We start from the raw sequence: 10,574 nt of genomic DNA, 5'->3' as shown, positions 1-10,574 counted from the left end.
GATATACAGGCGGTCCCCTACTTAAGGACACCCGACTTACAGACAACCCATAGTTACAGACAGACCCCTCTGCCCACTGTGACCTCTGGTGAAGCTCGCTGGATGCTTTAAAATAGTCCCAGACTGCAATAATCAGCTTAAAATTGTCTGCAATGAAGCTTTATTGATAATTCTTGGTCCTATTACAGCAAAAAAATTTGAAACTCCAATTGTCACTGGGGCAAAAAAAAAATTGTCGGGAACTACAATGATAAAATATACAGTTTCGACTTACATACAAATTCAACTTAAGAACAAACCTACAGTCCCTATCTTGTATGTAACCCGGGGACTGCCTGTATATGAGATAGATAGATAGATAGATAGATAGGAGATAGATAGATAGATAGATAGATAGATATGAAATAGATAGATAGATAGATAGATAGATAGATAGATAGATATGAGATAGATAGATATATAGCTAGATAGATAGATAGATAGATAGATAGATAGATACAGTACAAGAGAGATAGAAGATTGATTGATAGATAGATGGATAGATATTAGATAGGATATAAATACAGTAGATAGATAGACAATAAGCAGGATAGATAAATGGGTTAAATAGACAGATATACATGGAAGATATATATGGGAAATAGACAAGTTATAGGCGATAGATAACAAGACGGATAGATGATAGATGTATAGACGGGAGATGGAGATGGATGATAGATGTATAGACGGGAGATGGAGACGGATGATAGATGTATAGACGGGAGATGGATGATAGATCTATAGACGGGAGATGGGTGATCGATGTATAGACGGGAGACGGATGATAGATGTATAGACGGGAGACGGGTGATCGATGTATAGACGGGAGATGGGTGATCGATGTATAGACGGGAGACGGATGATAGATGTATAGACGGGAGATGGATGATAGATGTATAGACGGGAGATTGATGACAGATCTATGGACGGGAGATGGATGATAGATGTATAGACGGGAGATGGGTGATCGATGTATAGACGGGAGACGGATGATAGATGTATAGACGGGAGATGGATGATAGATCTATGGACGGGAGATGGATGATAGATGTATAGACGGGAGATTGATGACAGATCTATGGACGGGAGACGGATGATAGATGTATAGACGGGAGACGGGTGATCGATGTATAGACGGGAGATGGGTGATCGATGTATAGACGGGAGATGGATGATAGATGTATAGACGGGAGATGGATGATAGATGTATGGACGGGAGATGGATGATAGATGTATGGACGGGAGATGGATGATAGATGTATAGACGGGAGACGGATGATAGATGTATAGACGGGAGACGGGTGATCGATGTATAGACGGGAGATGGATGATAGATGTATAGACGGGAGATGGATGATAGATGTATGGACGGGAGACGGATGATAGATGTATAGACGGGAGATGGATGATAGATGTATGGACGGGAGATGGATGATAGATGTATAGACGGGAGATTGATGACAGATCTATGGACGGGAGATGGATGATAGATGTATAGACGGGAGATGGATGATAGATGTATGGACGGGAGATGGATGATAGAAGTATAGACGGGAGATGGATGATAAATGTATAGATAGATGATAGATGTATAGACGGGAGATGGATGATAGATGTATGGACGGGAGATGGATGATAGATGTATAGACAGGAGATGGATGATAGATGTATAGACGGGAGATGGATGATAGATGTATAGACGGGAGATGGATGATAGATGTATAGACAGGAGATGGATGATAGATGTATAGACGGGAGATGGATGATAGATGTATAGATAGATGATAGATGTATAGACGGGAGATGGATGATAGATGTATAGACGGGAGATGGATGATAGATGTATAGACGGGAGATGGATGATAGATGTATAGACAGGAGATGGATGATAGATGTATAGACGGGAGATGGATGATAGATGTATAGACAGGAGATGGATGATAGATATATAGACAGGAGATGGATGATAGATATATAGACGGGAGATAGATGATAGATATATAGACAGGAGATGGATGATAGATGTATAGACGGGAGATAGATGATAGATATATAGACAGGAGATGGATGATAGATATATAGACGGGAGATAGATGATAGATATATAGACAGGAGATGGATGATAGATGTATAGACAGGAGATAGATGATAGATGTATAGACGGGAGATAGATGATAGATGTATAGACAGGAGATGGATGATACATCTATAGACGGGAGATGGATGATAGATGTATACACGGGAGATGGATGATAGATGTATAGACAGGAGATGGATGATAGATGTATAGACGGGAGATGGATGATAGATGTATAGACGGGAGATGGATGATAGATGTATAGACAGGAGATGGATGATAGATGTATAGACGGGAGATGGATGATAGATGTATAGATAGATGATAGATGTATAGACGGGAGATGGATGATAGATGTATAGACGGGAGATGGATGATAGATGTATAGACGGGAGATGGATGATAGATGTATAGACAGGAGATGGATGATAGATGTATAGACGGGAGATGGATGATAGATGTATAGACAGGAGATGGATGATAGATATATAGACAGGAGATGGATGATAGATATATAGACGGGAGATAGATGATAGATATATAGACAGGAGATGGATGATAGATGTATAGACGGGAGATAGATGATAGATATATAGACAGGAGATGGATGATAGATATATAGACGGGAGATAGATGATAGATATATAGACAGGAGATGGATGATAGATGTATAGACAGGAGATAGATGATAGATGTATAGACGGGAGATAGATGATAGATGTATAGACAGGAGATGGATGATACATCTATAGACGGGAGATGGATGATAGATGTATACACGGGAGATGGATGATAGATGTATAGACAGGAGATAGATGATAGATGTATAGACAGGAGATGGATGATAGATCTATAGACGGGAGATGGATGATAGATGTATAGACAGGAGATGGATGATAGATGTATAGACAGGAGATAGATGATAGATGTATAGACAGGAGATAGATGTATAGACAGGAGATAGATGATAGATGTATAGACAGGAGATGGATGATAGATGTATAGACAGGAGATAGATGTATAGACAGGAGATAGATGAAAAGCATCTTCACCTGGGTATTCAATCAAGTGGTATTAAAAGAGCCATACATCCTCTGCCCAGAAAATGAAAGGGGGCCCTTTAGAACAGGGGGCACTGGGCAAATGCCCAGTTTGGAGCCCCCTAACACCACAAAGTTTGCTGGGAAAAAAAATTCCATCTCCAAAAAGCAGAGGGAAGCAGTGTCTCCAGCACTCCAGCAGCAGTCCTCTCCTTGTCACTCTCCCCCAATATAGCGATTGCTTGTCTTGTGCACATTTTTCTACCACAAAGTTTTATTTTTTAAATTGAATTACTGAAAAAAATTACTTTTTTGCTGATATTTTAATTTATTGGGAAGAACTTCAGATTCACTGCTATTTGTGATCTGGGGGTATCCCACCTTACATTCCCTGTCTAAACCTATCCTGACTTAGGCCTATCCCCCTTGTGTCTTGAGATTGTCTTTGTCTAGGTCATGGGGTCATAATAGGCAGCGGCTGTGTCCCGCTGGAAATATTATTTTAGTTTCCCCAGTCTCTATGTAGCTCAGAGTGCAATAACCTGTCTGCACCGAGTCCCCCTCCTGCACCCACCTCCCTATATAACTCCCCCCTGTGGTCATGCAGAGGCACCTAGTGGCAGCAGCTTAAATTGCAGGCAAACATTCAAAGTATTTAGATAACATTCAGACAATGTAGAGCACAATACAGCACATACTGTACACACTTTATATTCACACTATTCTACATAGAAAAACCTAAAATTGAATACGTATTGTTATGCTTAATGCCGGGTCCATAAGGGTGGAGAATAACACAGATTTTCCCTCTTAGTTTATTCCCTCTTTTTGTCATGCTCCATCCCCTGCACTAGGCATAATACAATGTATCAGATGTGCATGTTCCTTTAACACATGTATACATTATGTATGGATCAAATGATTGGCCATTATCTAATCTTTCTAGGATTTCCACTCATAATTGTCCAGACTCTAAGGACCTAATTACCGATACAATGTCCCGAAAGACCTGCTGTTAACTGAACCAGCTAAGACGAGTTCCTGGAGAGTGCCAGACGCAGTAATGGACACTGATGCACAATGAACCATATTACAAGTCCATTCACCTTTGGACACCGCCGTACAGTCAGCAGATTTGTCGGCTGATTCTCTATTAGTCAGGTTCAGCTCCTACAATAGGGAGACGTTTTATCCAGTGGTGTAACTAGAAGCTGATGGGCCCCAGTGCAATGTCTGTGTCAGGCCCCCGACTATAATGTATGGTTTATAGTAATAGTCTTCTCATATGGAAAATTGACACCATAAGGGCCCCCTAAACCTCTTGGGCCCGGGTGCAACCGCAACCTCTGCACCCCCTAAAGTTACACCCCTGGTTTTATCTTCCTCCATCAGAATGAAAAATCTCTGCAGACACAGACAGTTTCTAGGTAATTTGTTGTACAAAGCGAAGCCCCCCCAGTTACTAAAATATATACAATGCACTCAATTTTTAGCATAAACAGCCCCCCAAATTGCAAATTTTACAGACACGCATTTACGTATGGATTATAGTCCATGCCGCACTATCCCACTAAGTTACCTTATACTTTGATCTCCCTGAATACATTCTAACATATATAGTGCCCCCCCTTTAATTACAATGTACAGTGTCTACCAAATTATAATATTGGGGTACATTTACTTACCCGGTCCGCGGAGTTCAGCGAAAGTGCATTGTCCTATGAAAACGCACTAAGATCGTGCGCCCGATATCCTGCATGTGTCGCTTCCCCGCTCAGGTCCGACAGAGTTCACCTTCTTCTTCCCGGTGCATGTAAGTGCTCAGTCCGAATCAGTCGGAACGTCCGACGGCCCGCCCCCCCCCCCCCCATTTCTGTCTCATGGAAGCCAGCGCAGCTGCGCCAAAAAACGTTCACGTGCGACACAATCCCTTGTTAAATACCTGTCACAGCTGCGCAAAACCCAAAAACGTTGGAGAGTCTGACAAAAGTGCATCCGCGAACCCTTAGTAAATAAAGCCCCATAGGGGCACGTTTTCTTACCACTCTAGTTTTCTGACACTTTTTGGTGCACTTTTTGGTAGAAACTTGGTCTAGGGAGCTCTAGTTCACCTTCATGATTGTGGAGACAGTCTTGACCCTTTTTGGTCCTTAGCCACTTCATTAACCCCTTGCCCCACAATCTAACATCCCAGTGAAAATTATAGCAAGAATTGTGCACCAAAAACACGGACCCTGTGCCAAATTCCCCTGTGTTGCTGGGGGACACTGCTCCTTATACATACAGATTTTCTATCCTTGTCACCTCTTTGGATATAACTAATGGAACGATGAAATTACAAAGGAAGATGAGAAGGATTGTATCAAGAAGCCGGGAGTCATCATCGTATATACACATCATCCAGACCCTGGCGGGTATAAACCTCCATTGTATCATGTGATCTGCCGCCTGTCATCTGTCACTGCAATAAAAAGATAAGCGTCTCCTCATCAAACTGTGCTTTATGGATTTATATTCCAGGACACACTAGGTGTGTGCCCTCACACTGCTGTGCCCTGTACACTCTGCAGCTAGTGTTGAGTATTACTCCTAGAGAGATGTGTAAACATAACTTTCTGTATGTTGTTAGTAGAAGCAGGACTGTGAAAATGCATTTATATTTCAGGATTGTACAGTAGAAGTGCACTGTGAGCATGTCCTCACACTGCTTTGCTCTGTGCTTTCTGCAGCAGTGTTACATATTTTTGCTGGAAAGCTGGGTGCACCTTAGTGCATGTTTTTAGTAGCAGCAGGACTGTGACATACAGATTTAGATTCCAGGAATATAGCTTTTCCAAGTGCACTGGGGACGTTTCCTTGCACTGCTGTGCCTGTGCTCTCTGTAAAAAGTGTTCAGTATTATACTTGGAGAGATGTGTAATCATACATATATGTACACACATATTGTTAGTAGCAACAGGACTGTGATATATGGATTTATATTCCAAAATTGTAGCTTCCCCCAGTGCAGTGAGATAGTGTCCTCACACTGCTGTGCCTGTGCTCTCTGCATTGAATTGCTCCACAGACTTTCCGCACTACCCAGGCTTCAGTTTAAATACTGCAGTAGTGACTACAACTAGTAAAACTATATTATTTAGGCTTTTTGTAGCCACCACTAGGGGGAGCTCACAACAAAATGAATATTTGCTAACATGTGTACAAACTGAGCTCCCTCTAGTGGTGACAGCAGGTATCACCCCTATGTGTTATGGCATAAGTGATTGATGTTATAGTAGCACACCATGGCCTCTGGTTTCCCTGCTGCCCCCCTGCTGGTGACGTGTCTGCAGTACGATACAGGAATTCACCTAGGGGCTGGGTCACATCATTGAGGCTGAAGGTCAGGACCAGATACAGTTATATGGGTTGTTTATGACCCACATTGTGGGCAACAGCTACGTGGGACGTGTTTATAGTCACCGCGCGGTATAAACCCGAGTTATATCACGGCCCAATTCCCCTTAGTCACAAGATTTAACAGCAATTTAGAGGGGAGCTCCACCAATGACACACAATCTTACAAGGACTTTATGTAATATTTGTCCTTCTTTATGGTGACAGCTGCCATAGGACAATTCCTGGAAGTTTAGGAGACTGAGGGGGTTAATGAGGGGTTACAACCATCCTAGTAAGAGGTGGTCTAGGCCAGTATAGGTGTTCATATCTAACCCTACAATACACTGAATCCCTGTGAAGGGTTAACCTGTAGTGTTATAGGGGAAGCTACGGAGCGGGAAGTATCCGCATCCAGCGGTGACATCACAGAACATCACTCCGGGCTGATTGCATATTAATATCCTACTAATTATCCCACAAACTCGTCCTGCCACATTCTCTCTATGATGACAGCGCTGCCAGTCCTCCTCCTGCCCAGCTGGAACCGTGTCATGTGCCCCAACATCTGTGACAATTAGTAACATAAATAGTCTTAGGTGATAATTGATGCAAATAATTTGGCATATTTAGTTTAGGAAAAAAGGAGGAGCCTAGTGGTGATAACTTGTACTGCACTGATGTCATCCTACAAAATGTGTCATTATTACTTATGTAATCTACAAAGGAATCCCAGAGCTGCACTCACTATTCTGCTGCTGGTGCAGTCACTGTGTACATACATGACATTACTTATTCTGTACTGATCCTGAGTTACATCCTGTATTATACCCCAGAGCAGCACTCACTATTCTGCTGCTGGTGCAGTCACTGTGTACATTCATGACATTACTTATCCTGTACTGATCCTGAGTTACATCCTGTATTATACACCAGAGCTGCACTCACTATTCTGCTGCTGGTGCAGTCACTGTGTACATTCATGACATTACTTATCCTGTACTGATCCTGAGTTACATCCTGTATTATACACCAGAGCTGCACTCACTATTCTGCTGGTGCAGTCACTGTGTACATACATGACATTACTTATCCTGTACTGATCCTGAGTTACATCCTATATTATACCCCAGAGCTGCACTCACTATTCTGCTGCTGGTGCAATCACTGTGTACATACATGACATTACTTATCCTGTACTGATCCTGAGTTACATCCTGTATTATACACCAGAGCTGCACTCACTATTCTGCTGCTGGTGCAGTCACTGTGTACATACATGACATTACTTATCCTGTACTGATCCTGAGTTACATCCTGTATTATATCCGAGAGCTGCACTCACTATTCTGCTGCTGGTGCAGTCACTGTGTACATACATGACATTACTTATCCTGTACTGATCCTGAGTTACATCCTGTATTATCCTCCAGAGCTGCACTCACTATTCTGCTGCTGGTGCAGTCACTGTGTACATACATGACATTACTTATCCTGTACTGATCCTGAGTTACATCCTGTATTATACTCCAGAACTGCACTCACTATTCTGCTGCTGGTGCAGTCACTGTGTACATACATGACATTACTTATCCTGGACTGATCCTGAGTTACATCCTGTATTATACTCCAGAGCTGCACTCACTATTCTGCTGCTGGTGCAGTCACTGTGTACATACATGACATTGCTTATCCTGTACTGATCCTGAGTTACATCCTGTATTATACCCAGAGCTGCACTCACTATTCTGCTGCTGGTGCAGTCACTGTGTACATACATGACATTACTTATCCTGTACTGATCCTGAGTTACATCCTGTATTATACCCCAGAGCTGCACTCACTATTCTGCTGCTGGTGCAGTCACTGTGTACATACATGACATTACTTATCCTGTACTGATCCTGAGTTACATCCTATATTATACCCCAGAGCTGCACTCACTATTCTGCTGCTGGTGCAATCACTGTGTACATACATGACATTACTTATCCTGTACTGATCCTGAGTTACATCCTGTATTATACACCAGAGCTGCACTCACTATTCTGCTGCTGGTGCAGTCACTGTGTACATACATGACATTACTTATCCTGTACTGATCCTGAGTTACATCCTGTATTATACTGCAGAGCAGCACTCACTATTCTGCTGCTGGTGCAGTCACTGTGTACATACATGACATTACTTATCCTGTACTGATCCTGAGTTACATCCTGTATTATCCTCCAGAGCTGCACTCACTATTCTGCTGCTGGTGCAGTCACTGTGTACATACATGACATTACTTATCCTGTACTGATCCTGAGTTACATCCTGTATTATACTCCACAGCTGCACTCACTATTCTGCTGCTGGTGCAGTCACTGTGTACATACATGACATTACTTATCCTGTACTGATCCTGAGTTACATCCTGTATTATACTCCAGAGCTGCACTCACTATTCTGCTGCTGGTGCAGTCACTGTGTACATACATGACATTGCTTATCCTGTACTGATCCTGAGTTACATCCTGTATTATACCCCAGAGCTGCACTCACTATTCTGCTGCTGGTGCAGTCACTGTGTACATACATGACATTACTTATCCTGTACTGATCCTGAGTTACATCCTGTATTATACACCAGAGCTGCACTCACTATTCTGCTGGTGCAGTCACTGTGTACATACATGACATTACTTATCCTGTACTGATCCTGAGTTACATCCTATATTATACCCCAGAGCTGCACTCACTATTCTGCTGCTGGTGCAATCACTGTGTACATACATGACATTACTTATCCTGTACTGATCCTGAGTTACATCCTGTATTATACACCAGAGCTGCACTCACTATTCTGCTGCTGGTGCAGTCACTGTGTACATACATGACATTACTTATCCTGTACTGATCCTGAGTTACATCCTGTATTATACTCCAGAGCTGCACTCACTATTCTGCTGCTGGTGCAGTCACTGTGTACATACATGACATTACTTATTTTGTAATGAACCTGAGTTACACCCTGTATGTAACATCCTGAGATGTTATTCAAGAAGTTAGCCTTTGTTAAATACATCACTCAGCATCATATTCTGAAGCTAGTGTGCCTACAGCATCTCTGGAGATCAGCCACAGTGATCTTAGGGTTCTTCTTTACCTCTCTCACTAAGGCTCATCTCCCACAAATGTTTGGCTGGAGGTCAGGTCGAGGAAGAGTTGTGGTCGTCCAAAACTTCTTCCATTTAAGAATTATGGAGGCCACTGTGCTCTTAGGAGCCTTAAACACTGCAGAAATTCCTATGTAACCTTACCAAGATCTGTAACTTGCCACAATTCTGTCTCTGAGCTCCTTGGGCAGCTCCTTAGACCACATGATTCTCATGTGCTCTGACATGCACTGTGAGCTGTGAGGTCTTATATAGACAGGTGTGTGCCTTTCCTAATCAGGTCCAATCAGTCCAATTAAACACAGCTGGACTCCAATGAAGGAGTAGAACCATCTCAAGAAGGATCAGAAGGAAATAGACAGCATGTGAGTTATATATCAGCATGTGAGATATCTATGAGATATTTCCTTTTTCTTGTTCTATAAATTATTAAAAATATCTACGTTTCAGTTTTTTGTTAAGATGGGTGCAGAGTTTACCCATTCTTACAATTCTGTACCAGACCTTTTTTGATCTTACCAATTGGCTACAATAAAGAGTGAAAAATTTAAAGGAGTCTGAATACTGTACCCGCAGGTTTATAGTGTGTACCCCAAAACCATAATAATTGTTTGCTCTGCAGCGCCCCTCCTTCCCGAAGGAGAAATTAAGTATTACACATTGACCATTTACATCATTGGACCAGGCAACAGCTGTAACAGCTGATCTCCCGAGAGCAGATATTGGGTGGAGTTAGAATCTGGCCAGTGGATTTCAATATGCCCGATCCTTTTGTTCTTAAGGGACATGAGTCAATGCTGGAGATTTCTGGGTTCATCTTCCCACTTTCTACCTATTATACATGTGTATGGGGGAAGAACTTGACTTCACAGAATCCTATTGATA

General features: G+C 42.2%; 1 protein-coding gene across 1 annotated transcript in view; it reads right to left on the bottom strand.

Moving 5' to 3' along the window:
- The window catches only part of FCHSD2 (FCH and double SH3 domains 2), a 144,472-nt gene that overhangs the window by 128,024 nt on the left and 5,874 nt on the right, over positions 1-10,574 (bottom strand). The gene's annotated exons all lie outside the window — the stretch shown is intronic.

The sequence above is a fragment of the Engystomops pustulosus genome, chromosome 2 (genome assembly GCF_040894005.1).
Source record: "Engystomops pustulosus chromosome 2, aEngPut4.maternal, whole genome shotgun sequence".
Taxonomy (NCBI): domain Eukaryota; kingdom Metazoa; phylum Chordata; class Amphibia; order Anura; family Leptodactylidae; genus Engystomops; species Engystomops pustulosus.
This window is presented reverse-complemented; position numbering and strand designations above follow the sequence as displayed.